This window comes from Eurosta solidaginis, chromosome 5 (assembly GCF_040869045.1).
Source record: "Eurosta solidaginis isolate ZX-2024a chromosome 5, ASM4086904v1, whole genome shotgun sequence".
In the NCBI taxonomy this organism is placed as follows: domain Eukaryota; kingdom Metazoa; phylum Arthropoda; class Insecta; order Diptera; family Tephritidae; genus Eurosta; species Eurosta solidaginis.
The window spans coordinates 109,575,698-109,587,189 of NC_090323.1; the positions used below are offsets into that span (position 1 = coordinate 109,575,698).

The 11,492-nt window shown below is 36.5% G+C and overlaps 1 protein-coding gene across 5 annotated transcripts in view; it reads left to right on the plus strand.

Annotated features, from left to right (window-relative positions):
* Window positions 1-11,492, plus strand: part of LOC137233476 (uncharacterized) — an 807,788-nt gene that overhangs the window by 235,323 nt on the left and 560,973 nt on the right. The window lies entirely within an intron of this gene.

Below are 11,492 nucleotides of genomic sequence, written 5' to 3' on the forward strand. Positions count from 1 at the left end.
GAAATACAAGGTGCCCTGGCATAATAGAGCCTTGATAAAACTCCGGAATTTGAAAAATAAATTTTTCCGTAAATTTAAAAGAACTCAAAATCCAACGTTTTCCAACTTGTATAAAGAGTATGATACAAAATTCGCGTGTCTGGATAAATTCTTACACAGAAATTATATTTTAAATTTTGAAGAAATCCTTAAATCTAACCCAAAATCATTTTGGAACTTTGTCAACTCGAAGAAATCCGTTTCGAATATTCCGTCCTCTCTTTTTCTTGTTGAAAAAGCAGTCGATACTACGGAGGACGCTGCAAATCTTTTTGCTGAATACTTTATGAACAATTTCACTTCAGATTCCGTCAATCATGATAATATTACTTTTAATATTGAGGCTTCTATTGACTTCGGTAATGTCGTACTGTCTAAGGAAGATGTTCTTAATGGGCTTATTCGGCTTAAAACGTCGACGAGTACCGATATCGATGGGTTCTCTGCAATTTTGTTTAAACAATGTGATTCCTTAGTCTATCCACTGTTGTTAATTTTTAATAATTCGTTATCTACAGGTACTTTTATTGATGCGTGGAAATTAGCGTTCATTACACCTATTTTCAAGAGCGGCAATAAAAATGATATTACTAATTATAGGCCTATTTCAAAACTTTCCACCATTGCGAAGCTCCTTGAATGTATCATCCAAGATAAATTACGTTTCTGTGTTAAGAATTTTGTGTGTCCAGAGCAACATGAATTTTTTCCAGGACGTTCAACTGTGTCTAATTTGACAATTTTCTCGGATGACTGCCTCGCAGCTTTTCAGGCAGGATATCAGGTTGACGCTGTGTATACTGACTTTTCTAAGGCATTCGATCGGGTCTCCCATGTTATTTTGATAAAAAAGTTAGCCTGTTTGGGCTTTCACTCAGTATTTTTGATCGTCGTGCATGGCTGTAGTTGATGGTGTTAGGTCTAGTAGGCCGACATAACAACACAAATTTTTTGTACATCCCAGAGCACGGGGAAAAAGTGTCAATGAATATGACCTATGGCATCATTGCCATAAAGCAAGTCCAATTTTCATTCCGTTTCTGCAACAGATGTCGCAGTGCTGAGAAAATCAATTGGCAAAAAACAGGATAGAAATAGAAATAATGAACATAAACAAACAACCGCTGTGATAGCTGAATAGTTATAGCAGCGGCGCCTAAACGTTGCCGATGAAGGAATTTAGCAGTTCCCGAAATGGATTTAATGCAACAAACTTTCTCAGTTGTATAAATTTTTCTTTTTTCTATTCTAATTAAAACAATTTTTTCATTGAGGAAAAAATGTATCATAATAAATAAAATAAAATAAAATAAAATAATTATTGTTAGGCCTAGAGCTCGATTCGAACCCGCGATCTTACAAGTCAGTAGGCTGATATAACATTAAAAATTGTTATAAAAAATGTTTTTATGTAAATGCGAATGGCGTACTAAGTTGTTTAATTTAACTGACACAAAAGTTGCCATCGCGGTCTAAACTGAAACCTTAAGTTTTTTAAGTTAAAATTGTTACTTTATTAGCTAGGTGTTTCGAGAGAGGATACCCTTTTCTTTATTTGAAGTACCACAGGAAGGTGTGTTTGGGGTATTTATTGACTCCTCAACATTATCGGGGGACAGTAAATTTAAGACTTCTGAAGTCAGACTTTTAAATTCTTTCTTAGGTATCTCCCTAAAACTGTTAACTAAAGGATCCGATGTTATAAGCAACATATTCATAAGATCTCTATTCGTGGCTTCACGCGACTGCTTTTGTGTGTTATCATCCCTGAATCGTCTCAAATCTTTATTACGGGCTTCCTGTGCTTCCTCAGAAAGTTGACCAATAGGTAAAATTGCTGATTTTATAATATCAGTACTATGCACTAAGATTTTATGAACTGTAACAGGCATATTAAACCATGGATAGAGATCTATGTATAGCTTTTTAGTCTCGGCCGCAAATTTTTCATATCTTTGGATATTTATATTGTACCCAGATGCTAACGCGCGAAGGAGAGTGTCGAATCTTTTGATGAGGGTAACATCCAATCCCGTAACCTCAGCACTAGCCTCAGAATTTTCGAAAAACCTACGAGCAGTGTTGCTGTCATTGATATTGACAAAACCTGGTTTTGGTTTATCTACTATCAATCCAAGTTGTGCAGTATTTATATTACATTCAGGTATTAGCGTAGATGCTACCAAATGGGGTTGTTTTGTGTAGCGTTCCTGTGTGGTTATACCTGCATTAGGATTGCTTTGTATGTACCTGTTTGTATGCCTTGGTGACTGGTGCGGTAGGTTGTGGCAGGTTGAAGTCAGTGATCTTCGCCTTTTTGCTTTTGGTGTGCCCTTGTTGACCTTGCGTGTTTATTTTTGTGTGTTTTAGGGCTACGTGTTTGTTCCCTGTACCTGGGAATTGGTTTTGCCGTTTGTAGATCAGCTTTAAAGGTTCAAATATCTCGTCGGAGCTGGTACGTACATACATCCTATTTTATATGTAGAGATAACTAAATCTACAAAAAAAAAAAATTTTAAATAGATGTGCAAAGAATTCGCAATGGTTTTTTCTTTCAACTATTAGACAATACTTGCGACTATAACATATGTAAAATTTAGCCCGGATGTCCACGGATGTATGTAACTTTTTTGTCCCTAAATTTAAAAATATAGAGAAAAAATACCTTTTCTTCTTAATAACGGAATGTTAAATATATTGAAAATACTCTAATTGCGAAAGAATTACTATTAAAAAATTTTACTTACCTTCGAGCTTAGAATCCATCAAAAAAGTTATATAAAAGTGTTCACTTAAAAGAAATATGAAGCTTAATATTCAACAAGAATTTTGCAGATTAATCAATGCATTTTACGGCCACTCCTGCCTTCTTATTTCAATTACAAGCAAAAATCCCGTTATTTTGTTTGTTTTCTTTCATTTCTCATTACACTTTTCTTGGAATAAGAACTTTGTTTTTGTCCAGCTAGCTTGTTCTACACGAAAAACTGTGCGGCGGGATAATACAAATCCGCCGGAGTTGCATGCATTCATTCTGCAAAGCAATTTTCTGGCGGCCAAGTCGAGTTGAGTTCGCTTTCGCCATATACCAAAATCTTTTCAAGCCTTCTTAAAAAATCCTTGCGCAATTTCTGGATGGCTGCATCAAATATACGAAGAGTTCTTCCGTTGCTTATGATATACTTTTTGAGTTAAAATAATGAATATTGTGGTTGTTGTTGTTGTTGTTGTATTAACGGTTAGAATATTGTGGTAGAATGTAAATACATATTTTAGGACAAATTTGTACAAATAAGTGTTTTTTCTTAAAAGAACAAATTTCCTTTAATTATTTTGATACATTCCCTTTAATTTAACTGGTGAAAAAACTCCTATGAAATGGCAGAGAAATCTCCCTCTCCCTCACATTCATAATACCTACTTTTCTCCTATAGCCGGTTTCCACTTTTTCGAACATTGTTCAGAATAGGAGGAAAGGGAGAAGTGAAAAAACTCACAAGGAATTTTTATTTAGAATACGAGGAATGGGAGAAGAGAAAAAACTCGTCTGTCATACTTTTTATGCGTTTTAATAATATCGTTCTTCGCTGCTGCATACGGAAACTGTTTTTGGGGCGACTTTACCACCTGTTCTTCTGTCTCGGATGATGTAACTTTTGCATAAGGGGCCTACACGGCATGGATAAATGCGATGCAATTAAAAATGTCCCCCCCAGAAAACATTAGACATCAATTTTTTTGATTTCCAGCGAGTTACTCGCCCTCGTAGCAGACTGGTGGCTCTTATTTATTTATTCTCTTTGCTTTTGGATTAAAATTTGATGCACGATTTATTGCTCTTTCCGCCGTGTCGTTGACAACAATTATTTTTTCCACTATACCTTCATCGTGTAGGAAATATTGGTTATACATTAGGGTGTCCCTTATATGAACGAAATATTTCGTTTTGCAATTATCAAAACGCATACCCTCTAATTCGGTTCAGTATACAAACCTCTGCTTAAATAACAAATTTTAACTTTCCACGTAAACTTTAACCCGTGCCGACAGGGCCTCAAAAATAGCAGTTTCTTTCTTCATCTAGTAGCTAGATCAACGAAAATGTTCATTGCTTTGTTTAATAATAGAAATTTGTATTAAAGATTGTTTAATTTAAATATTGTTAATAGGATTACTCAGAACATTTTCTTTTTAAAGTCTGTTTTTTACAATCTGGATACATATCTCTATGTTCTTGCACACAGCGTAAAAGGAACTGCTTTTGTTCTTCTTCTGCGGTTATCAAACCGTGAAAGTCTTGCATAAGTTTAACAGCTCTTTCAGCTGTGTCATTAACTGCTTTTAAGCACAAAATCTTCTTTTTTGCTTCTATATAGGCCACGTTTTCTTCCCACGAAGATATATTTTCCTGAAGGAAACTGCAGTCAACTTTTAGCCTCGAAAATATATTTTTGCTTCTAATAGTGATGAAATCACTCAAAGATTTTTCTAAAACAAGAACAAAAGTTTAGCGTTTAGTAAATAGTGAGCATAGCTTAATACATATGAATAAATATTCACCATATAAAGATATCGACGTTTCATCCTTCCATGGAACGTATCTCTTTCCGGAATCATCAAAGCTTTCTCTTTTTAAGGTAATTACAATGTTCTTCTTGGTTTGTTCATCAACGTCTTCGTCAAAAATTGATAGCAGGGTTATTTCTTCTGATAAATACCACAGGTGGTGACTGAATTTTCCTAAAGCTGCTTTGGAAATCAACTTGTCAACTCTTTCGTAATCCTTCAGGGTCTTTAAAAAGAGTAAGTCTGGATTCGGCGCTTTTACTGCTAAACTGCATCTTAGCCAGGGCTTAACATAAACTGTCACAATGAATTAAGAAATATCTCTAAGCGCTTGTTCATCCTTGACGCTCATTTTAAATTGAGACTGCAACAAACATATCTTTATAGAGTAAATAGCTCTTGCCATCCACCGAGCTTGATGCAATGCGCCTGGAGGTCTGATTTTAATTTTATTCTCAGAGTTTCCTCCCAAAAAAATAATAGCTAGTTCAATCAGTTCCCGATAATCATCTCGTACAATTGACTTCTCCAGTTCGTTGTAATAAAACTCCACCAATTCATTTATCATCGTCTCACAAAAGTGTTGTTTTACGAAATTAGAGCAGGGTTCGATAGCATTAGGATTAATATTCTTCCAGTTATCTTTGAACTTTTTAAATAGTGGAATCTCGGGACTGGTACTGTCCTCTTGGATTTTAGTTTGAAATACACTTTTGAGCACAAGTTCGTAAACATGATGACGACAAGCAAAAAGTAACAATTCTCTTTCTAATGCTTGCTCCAAAAGCACACAAGCTCCATTCAAGCGACCTGTATTAGATGCTGTCGTATCACAGCACATTATTTGTACCTTATCATTAAGGTTCCAATCATTTAGCGTATTTAGTACTGCATTTGCTTGATTTTTGCCGGAAGAGCTCTCTAATTTCGGGACTGCAAGAATTTGTTCTTTCTCTTCAAACGAAATAACGATTGGCAAGCGTTCTTTTTTAGAGCTTTTTACGTTGAGACTAGGTAACAGTTTTCCATCCCAATGAACAGCAACAACTTCGGGTATGTTATTCTGAAAATCAGATTTAATGGATTCTGCTCTATGTTTTCTCATTTGCGTTCGAATGCGTTGAATAGAGGATTTGTTGATTGGGTAATCGTCACAGTTAAGACCTAGTGCTTCCACTACAGCTTGAACTACATAAACAGAATCTCGATTGCTGAGTTGACATCTGTCTAAAGTCGCAACCAATTTTGGCGTGATGAAATTTTTTCTTCCTCTTTTTGCTACTGCACTTAAAGAACGAATTGATTGAGAAGTGGAAGGAGTCGGTTCGTTCAAACTTTCTTCAGAGCTTGCAGATTGGTCATGTAATTCTGTATGTGTCATATCCTTGTAAGCAGCAACAGATGTCGATACGGCATCTGAGGGCATTTGTTTTAATCTATATTTCTCTTTTGCTAGTTGTCTTAACCTTGCCTTTTCTTCAATTACAGCCAACTTTTTGTCTACACCCATTAAGCAACCTGGGCGGCCTGGCTCTCTCTGTTTACGTAAGAATACTTTATCTTCTTCTATTATAATTCTGTTGAGAGCATCAGCATGTGCGATATCGAATAAATTATCCAAATCCTGTTGAAACTCCTCCTCGCGACGTTTATAAAAATCCGGTATCTTTTTACAATTTTTTTGCAGCTCTCGCCAGAACTGATAAAGATCCACAATTTTTTTAACACAATTAGGGAAAGCTCTGGTGGGTATTCTAGCTTTTTCCCAGAATATAATGCACTCCCGAGCCACAAGATTTGCACTTTCACTAATATTTAACTTTATTTCGCGAATGTTGAAAAACAGAACCGCAAGAATTTGACGATTCGACGGTAATTTTGCGCCTGTTATTTGGTGATTAATCTCACCCACCAGAAATATACTGTTTTTATTTCTTCTTAGTTCCACTGACATTTTCAAAATGAAAAACCCGACAACTCAAGAATAATAATCCGTGCACGTCTTATTTGAACGAACAGTTATGTAGAAATTTTTTTCTATTAATAAGAAACGCCACCAAATCAGTTGGCCTAATATTATCAAATTGTTTTTATTTGGAAAAAGCTAGCGTATTAGGGAAAACAGATTCAAGACGACAACGACGGTGCGGCATCTGTCAAATTATTTTTACACATGTTCTTATGGGGAGGAATTTTTTGGGTACGACACGATAAAGCGGCAATTAATCATGAATGCCGCTGTCGCTAGATTAGATCTATTTCTATTTTGACAGGCGACGGTCGTGGCGTCCTTTTTTCTTTTTGTGAATAAAAATCAAAATAAATGCAAATAGCCTTAAATATGTGTTGAAATTGATTTGTTATAAATTTTTTTTAACACATGCAATACTTTTTTCTAAATTTTTTGTTGTTGTTTGAGCTAATGCAGAACTGTCGTTGTCGCTTTCATTATAATCAGTCGTCGGTGCTTGGCGGCAATTATCGTCAAGCTTCAGTTTTTCGCCGTTGTCGTTCGCAGTCGTCGTTTTGAATGTAGCCGGGCTATATTTCTGTATAAAGCTGCACTGCGTTGCGTTGTTGTTCTAATACAGAAGGTGGCGCCACTGACGGATGAACATTTAACATGAAAATTTAATAAGAATGTGATCCATATGGAACAATTTGTTGTTTCGAAAGAGCATTTGCGTGGTATTTGGTGGTATTTGGCTTTCAAAGAGTTCTTTTGCCAGTAAAATTGCCTTTTTTTGTCTTTTTCCATAGAAAATCGAGTCCTACGGGGAGGGTTTGAACCCGCACCCCCCGTTCATGTCGAAAATTTGTCGGATATGGTCGAAAATGGTATCAAGGCATGCGCATGACTGCCAGTTATAAGAAACTAATTGCGAAATTTAACTCTTTCTAACTGTTCAAAAGTTATTTAAAAAAAGCAGGCGTGTTCGATGTCGGCTTAACACCGCCTTTGCGTCACGCAATTCACGCAAAATTTATGTAATAAATTTATGTATATGCTCACTTTGCATTTTTTTTTTTTTTTCAAAAAATTAATAATGAGCAATGAATTCAAGTAAAATGACGTAAGGCGAACATGTTTTCAAATTATTCTCAAGTTTCTAAAAAGAGCAAATTACCCAAAAAAGGTGCCGATTTTTTTAAGAATTTTATATTCCGATTGACTGAAAGAATAAGCTAAATCAGTGAGGCAAAATCCCTATCCAAAACTTGTCCCTTGGAGTGATTCACATTGATTATAGCCTATCAACCAATTTTAAATATGACCTACACGTTACGGCTCCTTTTACAAATGTCAATACGTAGGCACATACATATATTTACCAGGTGAGGCTTTGTCCTTCGCAAGAACACTCAAAGGGGTGAAACAAAAGCTTTCCCAAGACAGTCGAACTAATGCCCTAACGTAGTGAACAGTCGAACTAGTCTGAAAACTGAAGCTACGCGGTCATCTATAATGAGCTCTTATATCATAAGGCCCGGAAAACAGCAGTTTTGGTTTAACGAAGACTATCGAAATTAAGGTTATGAACACAAACGTCTGCAAACTTTGGTCTACATTTTAAAAGTTGTATCCAGGGTCCTTGTAAATTTTTAATTATGTAGATGTGCCGAGGATTATACGATTTTCACCCATAAGCGGGACAAAAACATCCGTTAGAAAGTCTTCGGAGCTACACCTAGAGCTTCTAGGAAAGTGACGTCGACGAAGGTATGTGTTCGAAGTCGCAGTCCTATAGCTTCTGTGTTGGCATATGGCGTGAGGGCAGGAGGCGTGGTAGCGACTGGTGGTCGGGATTGCTACTGTTCGCACATCGGGAATTGTGGAGGCGCCCTGTGCCACGAGAGTCATGAGTATTAATAGACCATTAATAGCAACCGTAAGTTGCCTTTTTGCGTCACCGCCAAGGATCCGCAAATGATTTAAAGAAGTTGTGTTTGCGACGATTATTAGGAGTTAACCCCAAGTGAAACTACGCTTTGTACCAGGTATACAGACATAAGTGTGACCATTTTATGTATCTCTATTTCTCTTCAGCAGACGCAGCAGTACCAATTCCAAAGACCGGAGTTAAGTTCGAAGCCTCTCTAGAGTAAATGAACGAGGGACAATCTCTCCGCAAAGAGCTACTCCTGAAAATTTTTGAACGATCTCCGAGATTTTGGGGCAAAAAGCCAGGATCTTTCCGAAATGGCCAAAACGTTGCTTTCCTTAAATACATACAAACAAAACCTTTCCTAAATATTATTTTATTTATTATTAAAAAATCAAGAAAAGTAAGAACACCAGCGTACGTCGGCGCGCCGCTCACGCCGCCGCCGCCTGTATATAATAAAGCGTACGCCGCCGCCGCCGATAAAGTGATCGGCGTAAACCTCTAATACAGACATGCCGATATATAATGCGCATATCTGTTTACGTTCGTCAACCCTATTTGACTGACGCATTGGCCAACTCGCTAACAGCATAACCCAACGTCAGCAACAGTTTGTCAATGTGCTTGCCAAAATATTTATATATACACTAGAAGACCCGGCAGACGTTGTCCTGCCCTAAATTTGGCCTATCTGCATACATTTTAAAAGCTTTTTCCGTCTGACTCTGCCCCCCCTCTTTACTTTTTCCTAATCCTTTTATTCACTCCTCCCTCCGTCTTTATCGCTTCATCTATCTCCATTTTCGTCTCATTCTATTCCTTTCTCAATCTACTTCTCATTCTCTCTTTTCTTCTCTCAATTTCTTCTCATTCTTCCGCATCCCTTATTGCCTGTCCCAGAGGGTGGTATGTATTTTATTCCAGTCCCAGTCCCAGTCCCACTCCGATTCTCAGTCCCAGTCCTAGTCCTAATCCCAGTCCCAGTCCGTCTCTGGATAATATATTAGTTTGTACTCATCAACAGCTTTCATTTGATATCCATATTGTATAAACACTGTCTAGGCATTCACTGGCCCACGTTTTGGCCTATATCTCTCTCTTGTCACCCAGGGGTATGAAAATTACCCTCTACACAACTAAAGACTCTCCTGCAAACCGTGGATATTTTGGTAACAGCAAAACAATACTCTGACTGGCAGCAAGTTTTATACGTATATTTAGAATCAATTATGGACGCTTTACTATGAGCAAAAGCTTTTATTTTTGCTTAGGAATTTTTTTAAAAGTAGGACTAGTTTAACTAAAAGGAATTTTAAGTTAACATTGTTAAAATTTAAAGAAAAATGTCTTGAAAAAAATATCTAATTACAATAATAAAAAATTTAAATTCAAAATGGGAGTTAGTTAAACCAGTAAATTGGAATGCTTAGTCCTCATATAACTCCTTAAATGTGGAAATTCTTTTAATCTGCTTACTGATGTTTTTCCAAGATAGAAATAAACAAATGGGAACAAATTTATGAGGCACTATCGGAAGAAAAAATAAAAGCAGAAAAATCGTACAAATGTATAAATGTATAAATAAAAATACCACAATAAAACCAGAAACGGTAGTAAAACATTTGTCAATTATTTTAGAATCATTAAATACTCTAGGAAAGTTAATACGAGAAGTAGACTCCATATTAACAAGAAATCACCAGGTCGAAGCATACCAAATTTTTTCAAGTGTAAGAGACAAATTGGTGTCTTCATTAGCAAGGTATAACTTCGAAGTAACAGTACCCACTGCAATCGAAGAAAATCTTCAGATTGATTTTAACACTCTTATAACTGAGCCCTCTTTGACCGAAGAAAATAAACCAGTTGTGTTAACAAAGTCCTCACAGACTCAAACCTTGGGCACAAGAGAAAATAAACCACCAGAATCTGCAAATACAAACATAAAAATGGCACATACAATAGTAGAATTCATCAAAACCGCCTCATCAGTGCTGCCAGAGTTTGATGGTAAGCCTGAAAATATGTACAGTTTCCCAGATGCCCTTGATATCCTCGACCAAATCAAGGACAATCACGAAGCCTTAGCAATAACGATGATAAAAACACAACTAAAAGACACAGCAAGAAATTTTATTAGCAATGAAAGTACAATTGCACAAATAAAACTAAAATTAAGAGCTGCAATAAAAGGCGAACCAGTGGAAGTTTTGACAGCAAAACTCCTGAATATCCAACAGCGCATTAAACTGCTAACCAATAGACTGCGGAGATAGAAAAAATAACTAGGTCATTGGAGGGAGCCTATATCTCGGATGGACTAAACCCAGACTTGGCAACCAGATACGCTACTCAAGCAGCAGTCAAAGCCATGTGCAAAAACTGCTCCAATGATAAAGTGAAAATGATTATGCAAGCGGAAACGTTCACAACAATGAACGATGCTATTTCAAAGTTCACAAACAGCTGCCCAGAAATAACAAGCAGCTCAAACACTATTTTGAATATAAGACATCAAAAGCAATACCGGAGTAATTACCGTGGGGGTTACCGAAATAGTAACTACGGAAGTTATAGAGGCAGAAGGTTCAGACCACAACCAAGATATAACAATACCACAAGACCAGACGATAATTCCCAAAGGGTCGCATCCCAAAATGAAAAAAGAAATTATAGTCAGACCCGTAACGTACGCAACTGTACCCATCAGGAAAACCAGCAGACTCCAATTCAAGAGCAGTAAGCAGAAAAATATGTGTACTAAATTTACATTTAAATAGCTATATATCCACTAAAACGACTCTAAGTAACTCAGTTTCAATCCTCCTAGTAGATACAGGAGCAGATATTTCGATTATCAAAAAGAATCGAATAGAAAATCATACAAAAATAAATACAACACAAATAATAGATTTAAAGAGCATTGGTCAAGGTATAACTAGCACATTAGGCACAGTCAAAGCGGACTTAAAAGGTGATGACCTACTAATTTATTTATGA